Here is a 20,382-nt window from a genome sequence, read left to right on the forward strand (position 1 = left end):
TTACTTATTTATCTATTTTTAATGGAGGCACTGGGGGTTGAACCCAGGACCTTGTGCCTGCTAAGCACATAGTCTACCACTAAGCTACACCCCTACTCCTGTTAATATACCTTTATAAAATAAGATCTTATCTGAGCAAAGTAGAACCCCAGATTCTCTTATTTGACCAAAGTAAATTTAAACAAATTGTTTGCTGTTGGTTTATGCTTTGTATCATGAAAGATAATGATACCTTCCTTAGTTTTTTTTAACTTCCCATAGTATACACAATGTTAGATTATAATGCTTTTTAAGCACCTGTGTGCATTAATATGTTTAAATTAAAATTCCAATTTGCGAGCTCATGTATTACAGGAAGCATGTAGAGATGAGCTCTCGCCCTCAGTTGATCAGACACAAGGCCCCAGAGGTTCTCCTGTCACCTTGGCCCTGAGACGGCAGGTGAGAGTCAGAGGACTGGCTGAGTCAAGGTCAGAGAGAAGGAGCCGTTGAGCAGGGCGGGGCTGGGTGTACCCCTCGGGGCAGCGCCTGGCAGTGGCCAAGACCTTGGCGCGCTGAGTCAGGACTGAGTGAGTGTGGCTTCCAGTTTTGCCTCTTACCCTGTGCTTGGTCAGTCTTCTTAGCTGTCATGAAATGGAGGTGTCTACCTCGCAGTTCCCGTGAGGACCCGATGCGAGAAATGTGTGGATGATGCCTGCCACGTAATAATCTCTCAGTGTGCACTGGCTCCTGGTGGCAAAGGCTGCCGTGATCCTGGGTGGGGACCCTTGGCCAGGGTGGCACAGCTTCCTCTCAGCTGTGCTCTGCTACTGTTTGAGTGGTGACAAGGTGTGTTCTGTGTGTGAAAACGGGGGTACAGGCAAAAGTGAGGTCAGGGGTCTCCCTGACGTGGCCTGGAGCAGTGGCATTCAGATGACTGAGTGTTCTGGGGTGGCTGTGGTCACTGCTGGCTGGGAGCCCATTGGGCTGAATCCTGAGCCTATGGGTCCCAGTGATCAAGTTGCCCACATTCTATTCTGTTCTGAGAATAGAAGTTTCCTGTTATGAGAAGACCAAAACTGCCCTACTGGGGGCTCTTCTCAAAATGGCCTTCTCTGGGACACTTGGTTTTAGTGTGCGAAAACAACATCAAGAACTTGAAGGTGCATCCAAGAGCTTTAAGCTGTGCAATGTGGCAGTGTGATATCTCTGGAGAGCAGATTTATCTCAGAGAAATCTCTCTCTCACACACACAGCCCCAAGTGCAGCTTATATACGCCTGGCTGGCCCTTCCCAGCGCTAAATGTTTACTTCCATTTGCTTTTGGACTGTTTAGCGGAGAAAATCCTCCCTGGATAATGGCGTCATTGTACAAGATGTCAGCGTCCCTGTTTCTCCCACAATGAAAGTCTCTCCCACTGATGGACACAGACCCCTCCTGGAGGGGCGTCCACTCCATTTCTCGCCTCGTTGTGTGTGTTTCCACTTCTCATCTTTGTTTTTCAGTATAATCAAAATAACAGAATTTTGTCTTTGTAGTGCATATTTCAAAACTGACTTTCAAATCAAGAGGAAATTCACGCGAGGTTGGTGGCTGGTAGCCATTATCCTCTTCTGGGATAAAGGCAGAGAGCAGAAATCAGAGCTGGTTCAGAATCCCTCAGTAAGTTCATATCAGGGCTCAGAACAAAACCCAGGACTGTTGAATAGAAGGCCATTGTCAACTCCCCTGTGTCTCCTGGCAGCCGTGTCTGTAACGGTTAACAGTTGACTCATTCCCGGGGGTGGGAGGAGGTAGCCCTGATAGTAGCATTGCATGGTCTCTGAAGTTTGGCTAGTTTCAAGCTACTGACATGATGTCCCTGAACACAGAGTTGGGGAGAGATGCACACCTTTTTGGATATTCAGAGTCACTCACTGGATCTCTAGCAGGTCATCGCTAAGAGCAACACAATGCAGAACAGCAAAGATGTGGGATGTCCACCACAGCATCCGCCACCCAAGAGCTCAACAATAAAGACGGTAAATGGATGTATGAAGGATGCACCATGACCCAGGTGGGCACTGGTTGTCCGACAGTTGCCATACATAGGCCGAGGTGGGTAGGGCCACTGAAGGCTGAATGAGCAGGACTTAGGATAATAGAATTTAAATGAGTGGAACTCTTCAGCGTTGAGACTGAGTCACGCATTCTCATTAGAAACATTACAAACTTCAGAAACTAGATGCAGTTCACATCCTCTGTTTCTAATTTGGATCATTCTTTTGAGCTTGTCACGGTCCCTTCTAGGTCAGATGCCGTTTCATTTCTACTTTCCCAGACACAGCATGGTTTTGAGGAAAGCACGCTGAGTTGTCAAAAGGTCTAGATTAAAAATGGATTCATTACTTTCCAGTAGAAGGTGTTGGGCAGGTCCCTACATGTCCTCACTTATCTGAGCCAAAATTGTCTTCGTATGTGAAATATATGAGGTAGTCCTTTACAAGAATTGTGGTTTCCATTGCAAGCTTGTTTTGAGGAGAAATGATGTATTCAAATGATATAAATCAGTTTATGAGTACACCGTGCTGTAATGCTGCTGCTGCCTAGGATGATGGTGGTGGTGGTGACATTGATGGGATGATGCTGTTGATGATGATGATGACGATGATGGTGATTACAATGGTGGTGATGGCGTGGGGGTGTTGATAATGAAGGCAGTGGCGGTGATGATGATGGTGATGGTGATGTTGATGATGTTGGTGGGGTTGATAATGTGGTTGATGATGATCATGATGGAAATCTTCAGTAAAGACTCTCACTTTAGCTGCCCACCGCAGTCTTTCAGATTCAAAATTAGCCAATAGGATATCTTCGGAATTCATTAATAACTAGTTGCTCTAGTATGGATTAGTGAAATAAAATTGGCAGGAATTCCAATGCATGCATTCCTCTTTGAGTAGAATTTCCAAGGTCCTCTTCTCCATTTTTTTGGGAAGGAAGCTCTGAAGGCACCAGGCCAATCACAGTGTAATTTCACACAGACCTTGGATATTCACCAGCCTACCATACATCTCTTCCTCTCTCTCTGTCTTTGTCCTTAGCCATCGTTGGTGTGTTAAAATACTTTTATAAGATGAAAAAGAAATTATCAGAAAAGAGATTCCATTCTATGCAAAAAAGCATGTTTTTCAGGAAAGAAAAGTTATCTAATATTTACATATATCCTGCTCCTGTTACTCCTAGTATGGTTCCATGCCTGGCACAAAAAAATATTAAACAAACAGAATGTGGGTAAGAGACCAAGTTGTGGAAGGTGGTATTTAACGTAGTAAGAGATACATGTACCTTTTTTTTTTTTTTTACCAAATAAGAATGTTGTTTATACTTTATTTTCATTCCCTAGCACAATTTCATTTAAAAAAGTTGGTGACTACAATTTTGAAAATCTACCTTCTTTTATTGGAAACTTTTAAAAGATTAAACTTTACCCTTGCTGTTTCCACAAGTGATGCCAGGTTCTGCTGGAGATGTGTGAATGTGGTGTCACTGTGTGTGTGTGCATGTGCATGAGAGTGCATGTTCACACACGTGCCCTGAATCAACAGTGATGCGTTTTATTTGGGAGAAAATGATAAAGAGGTAATTAATCAGAATAATTGGTACACCATGACAGTGTGTCCCAATGCCAAGTACATCCTATAATAGAAATCAGGGTTTTAAATGGCTGTTTTCGCCGGCGAGGAATGGCCCAGAATATCTGTCTTCTTTCTTGCAAAGATTAAATGATACAGGATGATGATTACTTATTGGTTCCAATTTATTTGCTGTCAGCTGGTTTTTGTTTGGTCAGATTTTATATTCTTCTCACGTAGATTTCCAGTCTTGCTGGGAAAGTCAGAGCTCTTTAGAGAAACTAATATTGCCTATTAGTAAATTCTGATTTGTGTTTCTGGGGTCGTATCAACAAAAGAATTCTACAGCTATCAGCAATAAATTAAATGGTACATATTCTAAGTATGAATTTTACCTCATCTGCTTATGTTAAAAACATTTAGCATATGAAACAACATTTCTCCTGGCCTAGAAGACCTCAGCGTGAAAGCTTTCTTTATTTATATTCTGAGGCACAAGATAACTCATGGTGGATTATATCTTATATAATTTGATCTTTAGTATAATAGTATTTTATCTTATCATGTTATATAATTTATAGTATATAAATAAGCCTATAATTTTGTGCTTTAAAAAATACTATTTTAAAGTCATAGAGGATTTACAATACTAAAATGCCTGAAACAATGGTATATGTTCTCCTTGGTTCAAGTTTAGTTTTATGTCTCTCAGGAGTGTGTTATAACTCTCCTCACTTAGCTTTTGGAAATTTATTGTTTTGTGTATACACACACACACACACATACACACTCATTTAACTTTTGTGAAATCTTTTTTTTCTATAACACTGCAGAATGGTGCATTTCTTTTTTTATAATCTGTTTCCATTAAAAAATTATATTCTAAGAAGAGAATTTGTTTTGTTCACTGTTGGATCTCCCATGCTATTAGTAGTACGTGGTACATAATAAGAATACTGAAAATATACTATATTGACTGATGGATTGACTTCAGTATAGTTGCTGTAAAGGATTATATAAGTTATAAGTGTATAATATTGTGATTCACAATTTTTGAAGTTTATACTTCATTTTTAGTTACTAAAAATGTTGGCCATTCCCCGTGTTGTACAATATATCCTTGTAGCTTATATCAAAATGCACTTTTGGATAAATAAAAGTACATACAGGTAAGCTTCTTCCCTCTCCCTAACCATTCTTCTCCCAAACACATCTCTCCTTTCAGACAAGGTCTTAGAGATTTTCAAGATAGGCCCTTATATTTAAGTGGAGTTTATTACAATTATCATGGAGAAAATAAGTTCTAGAGCAGAAATTACAGACTGGCAACTCTTGGCAAATTTAGCAGACATCTGTGTTCTTCTCTGAACAAGGTTTAAGTCTATTTTTCAGTTGTGTGGTGCCCACATGAACCCTGAGAATTTTTTTTTAATTGAAGTATGTGGATTTACAATGTTGTCGTAGTTTCTGGTGTACAGCATAGTGATTCAGTTATACATAGATTACATTCTTTTTCGTATTCTTTTTATAGTGGATTATTACAAGGTATTAGATATAGTTCCCTGTGCTGTACAGTAGGGCCTTGTTGTTTATCTTTTCTGTATATCATAGTTTGTATCTGCTAATCCCAAACTCCCAATTTATCCCTGCCCTACTGCTCTCCCCTTTAGTATCCATAAGTTTGTTTTTTATGTCTGTGAGTCTGTTTCTGTTTTGAAATAAGTTCATTTGTGTCATTTTTTTAAGATTCTACATATGTGGTATCATATGATATTTGTCTTTGACTTACTTCACTTAGTATGATCATCTCTAGCTCCATCCATGTTGCTACAAATGGCATTATTTCATCCCTTTTAATGGCTGAGTAGTATTCCATTGTGTCCATATACCACATCTCCTTTATCCACTCATCTGTTGATGGGCACTTAGGTTGTTGCCCTGTCTTGGCTGCTGTAAATAGTGCTCTGTGCCCTCAGGGTGCACCTCAGTGTTCCTCACCACTGCTTTCTGTGCGGTTGGTTATTGCTCATCTGTTGAGAATCAGTTTGTTTACCCCATCATCCGGAAAGTTCTGACTACCCTGCCATCCCTCCTTTCCAACTTTAATTATGTGCTTCACTTTTAGGATTCTGAGAAAACCCAATCAGGTGTGGTATAAGTGTATATATGTCACAGCAATATCTTCCAAATGGGCAATAATATTCCTGAGCACAGGGATTTGACAAGAGTTCTGATTGTTGGCTTCCCATGTGTGGTAGCAGAATAATGCTCCCCCAATGGTGTCCATGTCCTAATCCTTGGAACCTGGGACCATGTTACCTTATATGGCAAAGGGGACTTTGCAGATGTGATTAAATTAAGGATTTCGATATGGAGAGATTATTTTAGATTATCCCAAAATAATCCTGAACATTCTTATAAAAGTAAGGCAGGAGTGTCAGAGTGAGAGAAATCAGAAGATACATCACTGCCAGCTCTGAAGATTGAGGAAGGGGCTAGAAATCAAGAGATGCAGGCTGCCTCTGGAAGCTGGGAAGGGCAAGAGAGCAGACCTTCTGCTGGGTCCTCCAGAATGACCGCAGCACTACTGACATTTGGCTTCTTTTCCCAACAAAGCCATTTTGGCTTTCTCAACTCCAGAACTATAAAATAAAACATTTGTATTGCTTTGTGTTATTGAACTTGTAGTATTTTGTCATAATAACAATGAGAAACTGGTACAAAATATATAGAAGAGAAAGTTTGTAAATGTTAGATGTTAAGTAAATGAATGATAGCATGGAGCATATGATGGAGCAAATTAGATCTCATGTCAGGTGCATAAGAGGAAGTCAGTCCTCAGGGGATGGAGAAAAGAAGATGTTAGTGGTCGGTGGGAGTGAGGAGCAGAGAGAAGACTCTGTCGGTAGGTGTCTGAGATGGAAGACTTCCAGAATACTGAAATAATGGAAATGAGATTAAAATGGCAAAAAAAAAAAAAAACCCTTCAGCTACACTAGAAGATGTTACAAAGTGGTTGAAGGTTAAAAACACGCCAACTCGTGGAGCAGCAGGAACACTTCTTCATTGCTGGTGGGGATGCAAAGTGATCCCACCACTTTGAAAGAGAGTTTAGCGGTTTCTTACAAAACTGAACATCCTCTTACCATACCATACAGCAATTGCACTCAGTATTTACCTGAAGGAGTTAAACACCAATGTCTATGCAAAACCTGCACATGGCTGTTTATAGTAGCCTTCTACTCACCTAAACTTAAAAGCAACCAAGATGTCCTTCAGTAGGTGAATGGAGAAATAAACTGTGGTCCATCGAGCCAGTGGAATATTATTTAGCTCTAAAAAGAAATGCACTATCAATTCATGAAAAGACATGGAGGAACCCTAAATGCCCGTTACTAAGTGAAAGAAACCAATCTGGAAGGGTCACATACTGTATGATTTCAACCGTATGACATTCTGGAAAAGGCAAAACTATGGAGACAGTAAAAAGCCCAGTGGTTGCTAAGAACTGGGCTGCGGTATGAATAGGCAGACCATGAGAATTTTTAAGGCAGTGGGAATACTCTGTCTGATACTATAATGATGGGTACGTGTCATTTTGCATTTGTCCAAACCCAGAGAATGTACAACACCAAGAGTGAACTGTCATGTAAACTATGGACTTTGCGTGATGATGACACGTCAACACAGGTTCATCATTGTAACAAACGTCACGCTCTGGTGGGGGACACTGACAATGGAGGGGGAGGGTGCTGTGCATTGTGGGATCAGTGGGTATATGGGAAATGTCTGTACCTTTCCCTCAAATTTCCTGTGAACATGAAACTGCTCTAAAAATAGTCTTAATTAAAAAAAGTCTTCATAAATCTGACTTAAAATAAAAGCTAACTTCGGTAATAATGTAAAGTAGGAGAAATGACCCTGAGCCCACATTTCCTGCAGGAACTTTGGTGCAGACTCTCTGGTCCCTCCTGGGGCGGGAGACTTTGGACTTGTGTCTTTGATGGTCTCCATGCTGTTGGAACTGGACCCAGCTCTGTTTCATGTCCATGATGCTGAGGGGGCCAGCTGGCTGGCAGACTGCGCTGTCTTTGTGCAGCCCTGGCCTGGACTGCTGATGGGCACGCAGTGGAGCGTACCAGCCAGAGGAGAGACAGCCGACCTCAGGCATGGATCAGCCGCTGGCGACACTGTTCCTGCCCGTCTGCTGTTTGACAGAGCTGCTAGGGTGCTGCTTCCAGTGGCGTCAGCGCATTGGCAGCTGCGCCCAGGGTCTGGGAAAGAACCAGCCTTTGCAGTTGCCTGGTGGTCCAGCTCCACTTCACCCTTGAGCTTTTAACTCCAGCGTAACTTGTGGGCAAAGACACAGGGCACGTACCCACCAGTGATGTCAGAAAATTACCCTCCAAGTGATGTCGACACAAACTTAGCCCTTCAGACCTGATTATGGAGTTTAGGGTTCTTTCAAGAAAGCATAAAAGTAGTTTTCTTCTCAGCTGCTGGAGTACAAACAAAATCCAAAATAGAAAAGCAAGTTGGTGAGGTTAGACCTGCTGTTTGTATTCTGTCCTGACTTTTAATTAAGGCAAATAATACTGCATCATTCAGGCACTTAGAGATTTATTTAAGTCGTAATGTCTGTGGATCTGTAATAGACATGAACTAAACGGAAAGAGGAAAGTAATGACCCTCATTTGTCTTCATTGTACTGTGCTTACCAGAGCTATCCCTCGCCTCTAAATTTGCTTTTCCAATTAAAAAACATTTATTGAATCCCTGCTAATGCTCTGAAAATGAATGATGGCATTTGGGAGAAAAACATTCCACATTTTTCTCTTTTCTTCTTTGCCAGCAATGTTAACTGGCTGTTTGAGAATGCGTCTTAAAGAGAAATACTCTATCCACAGGCATAACGCGTGATTAAAAATGAACCTAATATTTTATGCATTTGATAAATACTGATGTCAGGAAGCCATGCTTTGTAGGAGTTGGCAATGTGCCTGGTGCCTTTTTCTGGAAACTTCTTCTTTGCTTTTTGTAATAATACCAAAATAGCATCATCCCCTGTAATGGCAGCTTCTCCTCACTTTCCTTCCCTTCACACACTTTTTTAATCCGTACTTTTCTTAAATATTGGGGTTCTAAAAATCTGCTCCGTCTTCTGTTTTCACACTACTCAGTCCTCTTGAATAATTTCATCTGTTTCCTTGGTTTCATCTTCATACCAGGTAACCTCCTTATCTACTCCTCAGCCCCCATCGTTCTACTAAGCTTCAGTCTCATCCAGCCAGCAGTCCAGGGAACCCCTTCCTTGGCCAGCTCCCTGGCTCTGAGGTTGAGCTCATTACCCACCCCCTGACCCCCAGACCTGCTCCTGCTTCTTTCTTCCACTGAGAAACGACTAGCCCTGCCTGGATGTAACTCTGAAGCCTCATTCTCAGTTCTCTCATCACCTGGTCTTGCCCACTTGCCATCTCTTGAATCTGTTTTCTTGTCACCCATCCTACCGTAGACTGGCACTTAGCCTTTCCTATATCCTACTGCAGTTGTGCGGTACCATCTTAGTGGCCCCTTCTACCTCTAGTCTGGTTTTCCTACATTTCATTCTGTGTGGTTATTCCAGAATTTTCTCGAACTTCATCACATTTTTGCTCTGTGAAATCTTTCCACATTTTTGCATTGCCTGGGGGATAAATTCTTCACCCTTAAGGTTTGTAGAAAAGCCTTATGATCTGATCCTTATTTTTCTCAACTTACCTCTAGTCACTCCGCAGCTAACATCTAATATTCCAGGCGCACTGAGTTCCCTGTGGCTTCCTCATGGATACTATTGGGTGGGGAATAGTCCTGATGCAACTGTAGCTTCCAAATGCACGGCCAGTCAGGCTGCTCAGGGGCTGCAGAACAGAAAAGCTCATACATGAAAGTACAGTGCCACAAACTTGATTTAAAACACACAGCAAGAGCCAGGGGAGGACATGAGTGTGCTAATATGTAAAGGACAGGGTGCAGGCAGTGTGGACCATCTTACTTGAGTCCTGGGATATTGATGGTGGTGATGATGGTGGTGGTGGTGATGATGGTGATAATGGTGACGATGATGGTGGTGGTGATGGTGGTGATGGTGATGATGGTGGTTGTGATGAAGATGATGCTGTGGTTATGCCCTCAAATTGAGGGTTAAGCCAGGGACCCACGGGTAGACAGTGCTCTGGGCTGTGCCACTTGCTTCCTGTCTTGGAGAGCAGGTTCCCCTGGACAGAGCTGTCGCTTACTCATCAGCCAGCTGTCAGATGTGGGATTCTCTGCTTTTGTTAGGTTGAGCACATGTGGGACAAGGTGGGAGCATATTCAGTGTCACCAGTGGGTGACCACATTCGGGGGACAGAGCTGTCAGCCCAGAGGTGACAAGGTAACAGTGTAGCGCTGCCATCGCTACTAGCCATACACAACACTCCTGTTTGTTGACACTTACTTTTGTTTGTTCCATCTGTCTTCAGCATGTGTCACAGCTCAGTAACACTCCTCGCAGTCCTGACTGCGTCGTACCTTCCTCTTTACACATTACCTGTGCTTAACATATTGCGTGCATGTTGCCTTTACCTCGCAAACTACCAGCTTGCCTGCAGTTTACATTGAATACTTTTTATAAGCTCATCCATCCTTTTTGTGTATGTCATCTAGAATGCTGTACTCTCAAACACATTCTCAAGTGCATCTCCTCCAACACTGTGACGTTCCAGCCGGCACTGTGATGTATCTCTGGGCCCAAGCTCCTCCCTCCTGTCCTGTCTACCTGCCTCCCATTTTCAAGGCTAATTTTCATTCACCCTTTGAGGCCCCAATTTGCTGCTCCCTGTGGAAGCTTCCGTGAGTGTCCAGTGTGGACCAGAAGTCCTGGAGATAATGCTCCCTTTGTCTACCTCTGCCGTAGCGTTTACTGGTAGTTTACTGTAATTTCAGGCGATGGCTAGGTTCTCTGACGTTACACTGAAACAAGCTGGGGCAGCAATTTTGCCTTGTGTCTGCTGGTGTTCTGAGCTATCCCAGGCCGAGCTGTTCCCACGGTGGGAATGGGGGCTGTGGTCTTGAGAACAAACGGTCTTTCTGTGGCTTTGCTCCTACTCCCAGTTGCAAATATTCTGGTTCCACGTCAAGAGTGTGCCTTCCCCCGACAAAGTAAGAAATCCCTGAGAGGTAACTCCTGTGTGCTCCTGGCACAGCCCCTCATCTGCCCCGTGGGCCGTGGCACCCCACTTCTGTTCTTCCCTCCTTCCTAATGTACCTGCAGCTGATGACTCTAGTGCCGAGAAAGAGGAGAAAAGTGTCCTCCGCTGTCCCAAACCAGCTGTGCTGTCTCATCTGAGCACTGGTCTTCCTTCATGTACCATGCGAAGGTCCTATGGGGGGGGGGTCTCTGCATTGGGGCAAATCTCCCTTTATTTTATACTCTGTTCTTGGATCAAATCAATGCTGTCTGACTTGCCAGCAGTGGCAGAAGTCGGGCGCTGTGGCAACACTGCTCATCCTGAAACATCTCCGACCTGCTTTCTGCGATGCGGACTTGTCATGTTACTTCGACCGTTTTTTGATTTGCTTCTTTCCCTGGGGTTTTTTTTATTAATTTATTTTATCTCGATTTCCTAAAGGGAGAAATCTGAAGTACGTGCTTACCTCCCAGTCTTCTCTGTAAGTGCCTGTCACGGAGTGCTCATCCCCTCTTTTGTCTTGAGTGGCTGTATTTATGGCACTGGCTCCTTATTCTAAATGATTAATTTTGCCATCCTGTCTGTGTATTTGTCATGCTTTTATTATTGTCCACTTCGGGGGGATTTTAATATTTCCCAGATTCTACGAGCTTCTCCAATCTATATTTTCACCTTTGATCTGAAAATGAAGTATCTCCACTCAGCCTCTAGTGGTGTCTTTTATAAACGGGGAAGAGATCTGGCTATCAGGTAACAAGTGCAAACTTCTCAGACCCGTCAGATGTTTAACTCGTGTGCTCTGTTTCATTTGCTAACGCTGAACATCTAGCAAGTGTTTAAGCAGTTGTTCATCAATTGGCTATTCTTAAAAGAGGATCTTTGTATGTTTGACTTATGTGTATTCTTTAAACCATTTCTTCTTCATCAGTCATCCAACAGACTTCTGTCAAGTGCTCACTGTGAACTGAAGCTCTGTAAGGAGTGAGGTAGACTCACAGGCACACAGAGAAGCTGACCGCAGGTGATGTCTGCCCGGGTACAAGCAGGTAGGGTAGGTCCCTGAGGGGCAGTGGCTTTCAGTTTTTTTTAATCATGATACACATTAAGGAAATATATTTAACGCTGCACCAAAGGTATTTACATACCACAGACATATATATACACTTACAACTGAAACCTAAGTGTAACTTACAACTGAAATAAAAGTTTCACAGAGTAATACTTGTCTTACTCTTAAGGCAGACTCTGGTCTTTCCAAGTCTAGTGAGGTCGCTGCTTTCTACCCTCTAAACTGATTTCACAGCTTGAACAATGCCTTTGTGGTTGACTTGAAGTTGGGGACAATTGATATTGACTTTGTCCTCAAAGTAGGAAATGGTATGTTCACTCTAAAATCTTAGAAGAGAAGAAACTTTTCAATTATACAAATAAAATGGGTGAAAATAGGTGAATAGATTATTCGAAAGAAAGCACTGACATGTTTCCTACTTAGCAGTCTCGCTCATAAACGCAAAAGGGATTATGCAAAGAAAACCTTAAATACTAGAACAAAACCCTCAGGTCTTACACATGCTTTTTCTCTCATTTAATTTTATTGCTATATAGTGATTAAAAGCATATATAAAATTATATATCCATAGATAACTATATAGATAAGTAGAAAGTTGAAAGATGTACACATGCTCACACAGTAGGACTACATGATAACTGGATTGACTCTAGCAACCAGCATGACGCATCCCTTGAGAATAATTATGGCACTCTTTTATTAAAGCCTTTTTCTCATTTTTCTTAAAGAAGGATTCTAAATATTAGAAGCCTTGCTGCAGTAGAATAAGAAAAAATAACACGGTGACTGCAGTTTTCCTCGGGAGCACTGGAGTTACTCTCCAGCAGAGGCAACGGCGCCCGCTGCCGTGAGCCCATGGGGCCCTCTTTCCCTGTTCCAGGTGTTCGTTGTGCCAAGTTTCCCAGTTTCCCATTGAAGTCAACTTGGCTTTTGTGATGCCTGCTGATTTCACTGGCTCCCACTGACTTTTGCTTTACGAAAAGTCTCCAGTCTTCTGCCCTCTCACATTTGGAAGAGGGCTTCCCATGAGCACGGGTGTCCTTGGTCCTGCTTCCTGAGCTCCACCGTGAATCAGAGGGCAGAGCTACTGTCTGCGGCCCGTGTGTCCTGAGGGCGGCCCCTCACTGGGGTCTCCTAGATTAGCAGCCATGGAGAGAAACGCAGAGTGGAGGGCTGTGCTCTGTGGGGTGTGTGCAGAGGAAATCTGTGTCCGAGGGAAGTGGCAGGGGTGGGAGATGCTCATCCTTGTGCTGCCAAAGCCGCTGCCCACCCCAGCCTCCAGGGATGCGTCCTACATGCTCTGCCCTCGGGGAGTCTCTGGCACCAGCAGGCTGAGCCGTCGGGCTCCTCTGCCCCCTGCAGCTCCCACATGGGCAGGAAGCCGTCTCCTAGGCCCAGGGCGATGCCTGTGGATGCAGCGAGGGACAGAATGGTCCAGAGCCCCGGGCAGGTGTCACCTCCCACCCCTCGGCCGTGCTGAACTCCTTTTCTCACTTGCTCCTGTACTGGGAGCCCAGTTTAGTCCTGGGGTGCCCATCCACACAGGTGCATGAAGCAGTGGGATGCATGTCCCCTCAACAGCACCATGACGGGTGAATTGTGTGCCCCCAGAGCTATGCTGAAGTCCTACTCCAGTACCTCTCTGAGTGCGACCGTATTTGGAAATGGAGTCTTTGCAGGTGTGATCGGCTAAGATGGGCCCTTAGGGCAGCCCTGATGTGACCCGTGTCTTCGTAAGATACACAGATCCAGAGCAGAAGGAAGACGGCCGGCCAGGGAGACAGAGACAGAGGATGCGGGTAACTCAGCTAGGCACCGAGGTTGGCCAAGGCTTGGTGGCAGCCACCGGGAGCTCAGAGGAAGGCATGGAAGAGTCTCCCCGAGACTGCAGCCCAGCCGACACCGTGACTCTGGACTTCTGGCCCCAGAACTGTGAGACAATCCTGTCCTGTTGTTTTAAACCCCAGGTTGAGACACCTCGCTCCGGCAGTCAGAGGAAACTCACACAAACACGTATCACTATACCAGGAAGATTCTGTGCGGAAGACAAGGAGCGACACCGCCATCATTTTAGAGAACCACGTTTTATTTGAAAGTGTAAGATTGTGCCGTATTATTCAACCTGAAAATCAGTGACTTAAACATTGTTCAGGTCAACTCCGGGCCCTCTCACACCTGTAACAATGACGATACAAGTTAGCTCCTGCTCTGTTCATTAGGGCTTTTAGAAACCTTTAGACATGCTCCAAAACGCACTCTCTAGCAAAGAGTCAACCTTATGTTTGCTTTTCTCGTGCTGAATTATCATTAGTTGGTATTAAAACATCACTGCTAAAGCATCAGGCCAAGAGTGACAATGACATTTTACCGGCCCATCGTCCATGAAGGCGCCGTGAAGCTGTGTGCCTGAGGCGGTTCCCTGTGCACTGGGCCTGGAACAGCAGAGCTTGGCTGGCGGTTACCAGGCTGCAGAGTTGCTATGGCAATTTCAAACCCATGAATGGACCACCTCCCGGAGACGGGGAGGGGAGGAAGTGCGAAGCTGATTCAGTTGTACGCAGGAATACGCTCAAGCCAAATTTGTCAGGATCAAATTTCTGGTAGGGAACGGCGTTTTTAATTATACAGACATGATGACTGTGATGTTAAATATTTACTCTGGATATTCTAGTACAACGGTGTTTGAAAATTAAGTGTATTATGGAAATTTTATGCTCTTTATATATGCTCTGTGGTTATTTCAGGTAACACTGAATTTGTTTTCGTTCGTTTAAATTTGGATCTCTAAAGCAGAATTTTGTATTTGAGATGAATATTTTAAGTTGCATATCCTTGATGTTAAACTGCCTTCATTTGCTCATTTTAGATGATCATGTTTAGAGAAATGACTTTTAAAAAAATGTAAATGAAAGTTGTTATTATATGTTTTTATTTTTAGATAACATTTTAAAAAATGTAAATTCCATTTTACATCGAATAGTGTAAAATGTGAGTGGTCTAAATCAGTCAAAAAGAAAAGGTTTACAGTTTTAATATTTCAGGAGCCTATGGTAAGGCTTTATAAAAATGACTTACTCAGAAGACGTTATTTAACTGTGTTGAGGACTCAGGTTTTGCTTGCAGTTGTTAACACGGTGTTATTCCAGGTGTGAAGCGTGTCTTGAAATTGGGGGACGCCATCCTTATGATAAATGGTTGTTTCGAGTCATCTGATAAAATGGATGTGACTTGCTTCCTTCCTTTTCTTACTTATGATGCATACACTTGGCTTTGTCTCCCCATAAGGTGGCTGAATACAGAACAGAGAAAGGTCTGTCTGTGATCTGACGTGGTAATTACTGAAATGCCTCTATCTGTAACTGAATGTGGTTCAGATTAACCAGATAATATTTATCAGGCATAATCGGGTTGAAATTAGAGCATGTCTAACCCCTGGGAGCCCCGTCCATGCTAAGAGCTGTCTACTTTCCCATTAGTTCAACTTGGAGAACGGAGGAGCATGACTGGTTTACATAACAGAAACCAATATTTGCTCTCTTTTATTCTCTTGGCATGGTCTTCCCAGGGCAACGTTTGCCAGATCCTTGCGAAACCCCTTGCTGACGATGCGTTTCTCCTTGGGTGATAAAATGGAACTCTCAAGACTGAAACAATGCTGCCTGAACGTTGTTACGACTTCCTGATAGTTCTCTGTGGATCGTTGGTTTTTCTTATAAAGATACAAATGTTTTTAATTAAAACTGAGGTTAGACATTATAAAATATATTAAGGGTGTTCCCTTTTATTGCATGATCAACACGGATATTTATTTGAAAATAGCAGTCTGTAGTTTTTCAGTAGCATATGTCAATCATATGATTAATGTGTTGCCTTAGATCAAACTGTACTTTGAACTGTTACAGCCGTATGCGTGTCTATATAGATGCTGTCATCTAGTCCCTGTGTATAAGCCCATTTAGAGCTGTGAACATCCCAACTTAGGGAAAAATGCATATTCAGAGTACTAAATAAGACATGCCACTCAAGCAAGTAAATCAAATAAATCCCCTGGTACTGAGTCACTTTTGGAATAATGGTATATTTTCTGGTATCCAGGTAGAACGTCTATTCCAAACAGAATCTCAGGAGACAAGAAAAGTATTTCTAAATACCACCTCCCTCTGTCAGTGCCTTTACAGCATGTCTGAGTCTGGACTCTGTAATCAGCTAGCCCTCCCAGCTCTACTTGTCCAAGTAAGCTTTTCACAGAAGAGGCCCCAAGTGTCGGAGAACACAGGAGCACGCAGGGGAAGTAGAAAAAAGGAATGTCTATTTAGAAATCACGGCCACAGCACCCACTGGCATGTCATTCGCTGCAGATTTTAAGGGTGTGACAATGTATTGGTGATGAGCTCCATTTCTGGGAAACTTGCTGTGTATACTGCTTGGGGTACCTGCATTTAAATATGACATTAGAGACAATTGTGATACTATTTTGGTACACTTACAGAGACCAGTGCTGGTCTGGGGATTTTGTTGTTTTTGTTGATCTGTCGTAAGTACTGGCATTGACAGAATGTGCTTGGAAGTATTTAGATGGAGCGGCGTTGCTGGGACACCCAGTTGCCTGGCCGGGGTCTCATCGCGTCAGCGTGGTCCACATGGGGTACCACTGGGCCTTGTGATGTGTTGCAGGTGCTTTAGTAGGACCACACTTTTCCTAGTCCATTGTATTGAGGTATGATCGACATGTAAAAAGTTGTAGATGTTCAGTGTATACAACTTGATGCGTTTGGAGATAAATATGTACCCATGAAATTATCACCAAAGTCAAGGCCATAGGCGTATCCAACTCCTTCCAAAGTTTCCGCCTGCCTCCTTTATTATTATTCATATTATTGTTATTATTCGTGTGTGTGGTAAGAGTACTTAGCATAAGATCTACCCTCTGGGCAAATTTTAAGTATACAACAGGGTATTGTCAGCCGTAAGCACCTGCCATAGAGGAGATGCCCAGGGGCCACTCACCTTGCAGAGCTCAAACTTTGGGCCCTTGACCTTCACCTTCCCAGCTGCCCCTCCCCCATGCCTGGCACTCCCTGTCTACTCTCTGCTTCTCTGGGTTTGACTGTTTTAGGTGCTACATGTAAGCGCGATCATGCAGTATTTGTCTCCCTGTCTGGCTTATTCTGCTTGCTGCAGTGTTCACTGGGTCCAGCATCCATGTTGCTGCAAGTGGTAGGATTGCTTCCTTTTTTGAGGCTGAATAACATCCCACTGTATCTTCCTTATCTTTTCATCTGCCGGTGGACGTTTAAGATGTTTCCCTGTGCTGGCTGCTGTGAATGATGCTGCCGTGGCTTGGGGGTGCAGATGTCTCAGGAATCCAATTTCAATTGAATGACCACATATTTACTGACAATTCCTTTTCAAAAAGTCATTCATACAGATAGTTTAGGAGGCACTGGTGTGGGGATGTAGGCCAAGGGCTTCTTTCTTTCAAAAGATCCAATATCATAACTTTATAGACATGAACTATATAACATATTCAATGCAGAATACTTTTTAAAGAGAAAATAATTCTGATTCTGACGGGGAACAACAGAACAATTACAGCAAAAACCTGCCACTTCCCGAGTACTAGGTGTATTTTTGGCACCTTGTGGATTTCTTCACTTCCATTGTGTTACTTAATTCATATAAGACTCCTGAAGTGGGTGATATTATTCCCATTTTAGAGATGAGAATACTAAAATGGAGAGCGGTGTTGTTGCTTGCCTGAACCTTAGCACAAGGGGCAGGTCTGGAATTCAAGCCTTTTGCTCAGCCTTAGGCTTTCCTGGCTGCACCGTGAAGAAGTATTTAATTGAGTGGACACCTGACTTGAGCTAAAACAGAGAGGTGGAGGCAAGAAGGGAGACAGTTCAAAGTGGAAGTGAGGTGTTACCTATGGAGATGGGGGCTGGAGACCATCTCAGGGTAGTAATTAGAGCAGTCTGACCAGAGTAGGAGACTGGTTAGTGTGAAATGCCAGAAAATAGCGTGGGAAGAGCTGAGAATGTGACCAGTACATGGAGGCTTGCATTGCCAAAAGATTGATCCTAACCTCATAGGCGATGAGGAAATACTATTGTTGAGCCAAATGATTCCACACAGAAAGAGACTTTAGAAATTCATTTTTAACATGAGTAAGAGTGAGGAGAAACTATAGGCAGGAGAAAAGGGAGGGAGGATATGAAATCGCCTAGCCTTGAGATAATGAGGTAAAGAATCAGGGGGATGGAAGGAGCAATAGAAAGGGAGGGGCAGTTAGGAGAGGACCCAAAGCAAAGGATGAAACTTGATGTGTGGGTGCGAAGAGAGAGGGACATGTAGGTGCTGGCTTGGAGCTGGGACCTGGGTGAAAAGAAGGTTCCCTGCCTGACCGTGGGAGTTGATCAAGGAGCCAGAAGGACAAGATCGATTGGTCACCTGCATTGAGGTACAGCAAAACCTGCAAGTCAGAATGGACCACAGACAGTTGAAAACTTGAAGACAAGATCTGGGCATAGGAAAAGATGTACAGATATTTTGTGATGACCTGAAACCCATTTAAGACGATACTCATGGCATCCATGAGCTTTAGGGAATAAAAGAATAGAACTTTGTGAAGGAAACAGTGTTTTTGAAATTATACTATGGAGTACATGTAACATGAAAGCTAAAATGTTCCCCAGAATAATCTACCAGGATTCAATACAAACTCTATCAAAATTCTAGCTGAGCCTTTGTGAAGAAATTGGCAAGCTGATCATAAAATTCATATGAAAAGGCGAGAAACCCAGACTACCCAAACCGATCTTAAGAGAAAGAATGACATTACAGGGCTCACATTTAGCAATTTCAAAACTTACCAAACAGCCACAGTAATCAAGACAGTGTGACTGGCATAAGGAGAGATTGATGGAATATCATCGACAGTCTATAAACAAACCCTTAGATTTTTCGTCAATTAAATTTTGACAGAGGTGCAAATAAGGAAGAATAGTTCTTTAACAAATGATGCTGGAAAACTTAGTATTCATGTAAAAGAAATAAAGTTGGGCCCCTTCCTTACATCATACACAAAAATTATCTCAAAACGGATCGTCAACTCATAGACCTAAATGTAAGAGTTAAAACTATAAAAGTCTCAGAAGAAAATGTAGGCATAAATCTTTGTGGCCTTGAATTAGATAGTGTTTTTTTTTGTTTTTTGTTTTTTTTTTTTCAGGTCTGACACCAAAAGCACAAGTGGCAAAAAAAAGAAGATAATTTGGACTGTAGTAAAATCTAAAATTTTTGTCATGCAGTTGTGAAAGGACAACCTACATAATGGGAGAGAACATTTGCAAACCATATGTTCTAAGGGACTGTTACTCAGAATGCCGTATCAAGAATCTTTACAACTCAACATGAAAAAGGCCACTCGAGTAAATAATGGCCAAAGGCTATGAATAGACAGCTCACCAGAGAAGACGCACAACTGGCCAAGAAGCACATCACGAGACACTGTTCGTGATTGGTCATTAGGGAGATGCGAGTTACAACCGCAGCCGGGACCGCTTCTCGCCCCGTAAGAAGGCTGCAGTCACAGTCCACACAGCAGGGGTGCTCATGAGGCCAGGGAAATGCCAGCAGCCTTGCACATTGCTAGCAGAATATTAAAATACCTCTGTCAGTGTTTTTTTCTTGCGATGTCCACCTGGTCTGGGTGATACTGGTGTCATGTGATGAGTTGGGAGGCATTTTCTCTTTTTCCACGTCTTGGGAAGTTTCTGTGAAGAACTGGTGTGACTTCTGCTTGAGCGGCTGCTGTAATTCCCGGTGAGGCCACATGCGCCTGGGAAGTCAGCAGTTAGGGCTGGATTTTCTTACCTGTTTGCTCCTTGGGGAACAAGAGTCTGAAGCACTTCGTAGGTCCTGCCAAGTCCATGTGTATGCCTGTGTCAATAATGCAGGGAAAGCATATTTAATTGAAGACTTTATGAAAATTAAAAAAATGCAATGAGAATGACCAACTTTGTTTCTGATTATAAATAGCACAGTTATTGCTAAGAGCTTCGCCTCTTCGCTGCTCTCCTATTAGTCTGTTTTGCAGCCAAGCTTTTCCGTGATTTTATGCTGAGATTAGGGCTCTCCTTTGAGAGGGAGCCATTATTTGAATTAAAACATCTCTTGGGTCTGTTAGACACTTGCTTAAAGTTAGCTCTGAGGACAAAGCATTTATCGGAAACCTTCTGAGGGGGTCTCAGGCAGCACCAACAGGCTACTGTGATTTGGGGTTTTGGTGTAAGTACATGTGAGTGAGTCCAGATCTGATTACCTCAGGTTTTAATGTTACTAAGGCAAAGGGGAAAAAGAGATAGAAAAAGGCAAGTAGTTAGTGCTGTGTTCCCCATTATTTTTTGTTTCCAGGCTCCAGGCAAACTCTTCCCTGATGACTGAATCTCTGTGCGCTGTCGGAGTCTAGGACTTGGCTCACCGGTTAAGGATAAGAGGCTCCAGGGAAGA

General features: G+C 43.1%; 1 protein-coding gene across 1 annotated transcript in view; it reads left to right on the forward strand.

The window, feature by feature from the left end:
* MYO16 (myosin XVI) overlaps nucleotides 1-20,382 on the forward strand; it is a 437,386-nt gene that overhangs the window by 23,503 nt on the left and 393,501 nt on the right. The window lies entirely within an intron of this gene.

This window comes from Camelus bactrianus, chromosome 14 (assembly GCF_048773025.1).
Source record: "Camelus bactrianus isolate YW-2024 breed Bactrian camel chromosome 14, ASM4877302v1, whole genome shotgun sequence".
NCBI lineage: Eukaryota > Metazoa > Chordata > Mammalia > Artiodactyla > Camelidae > Camelus > Camelus bactrianus.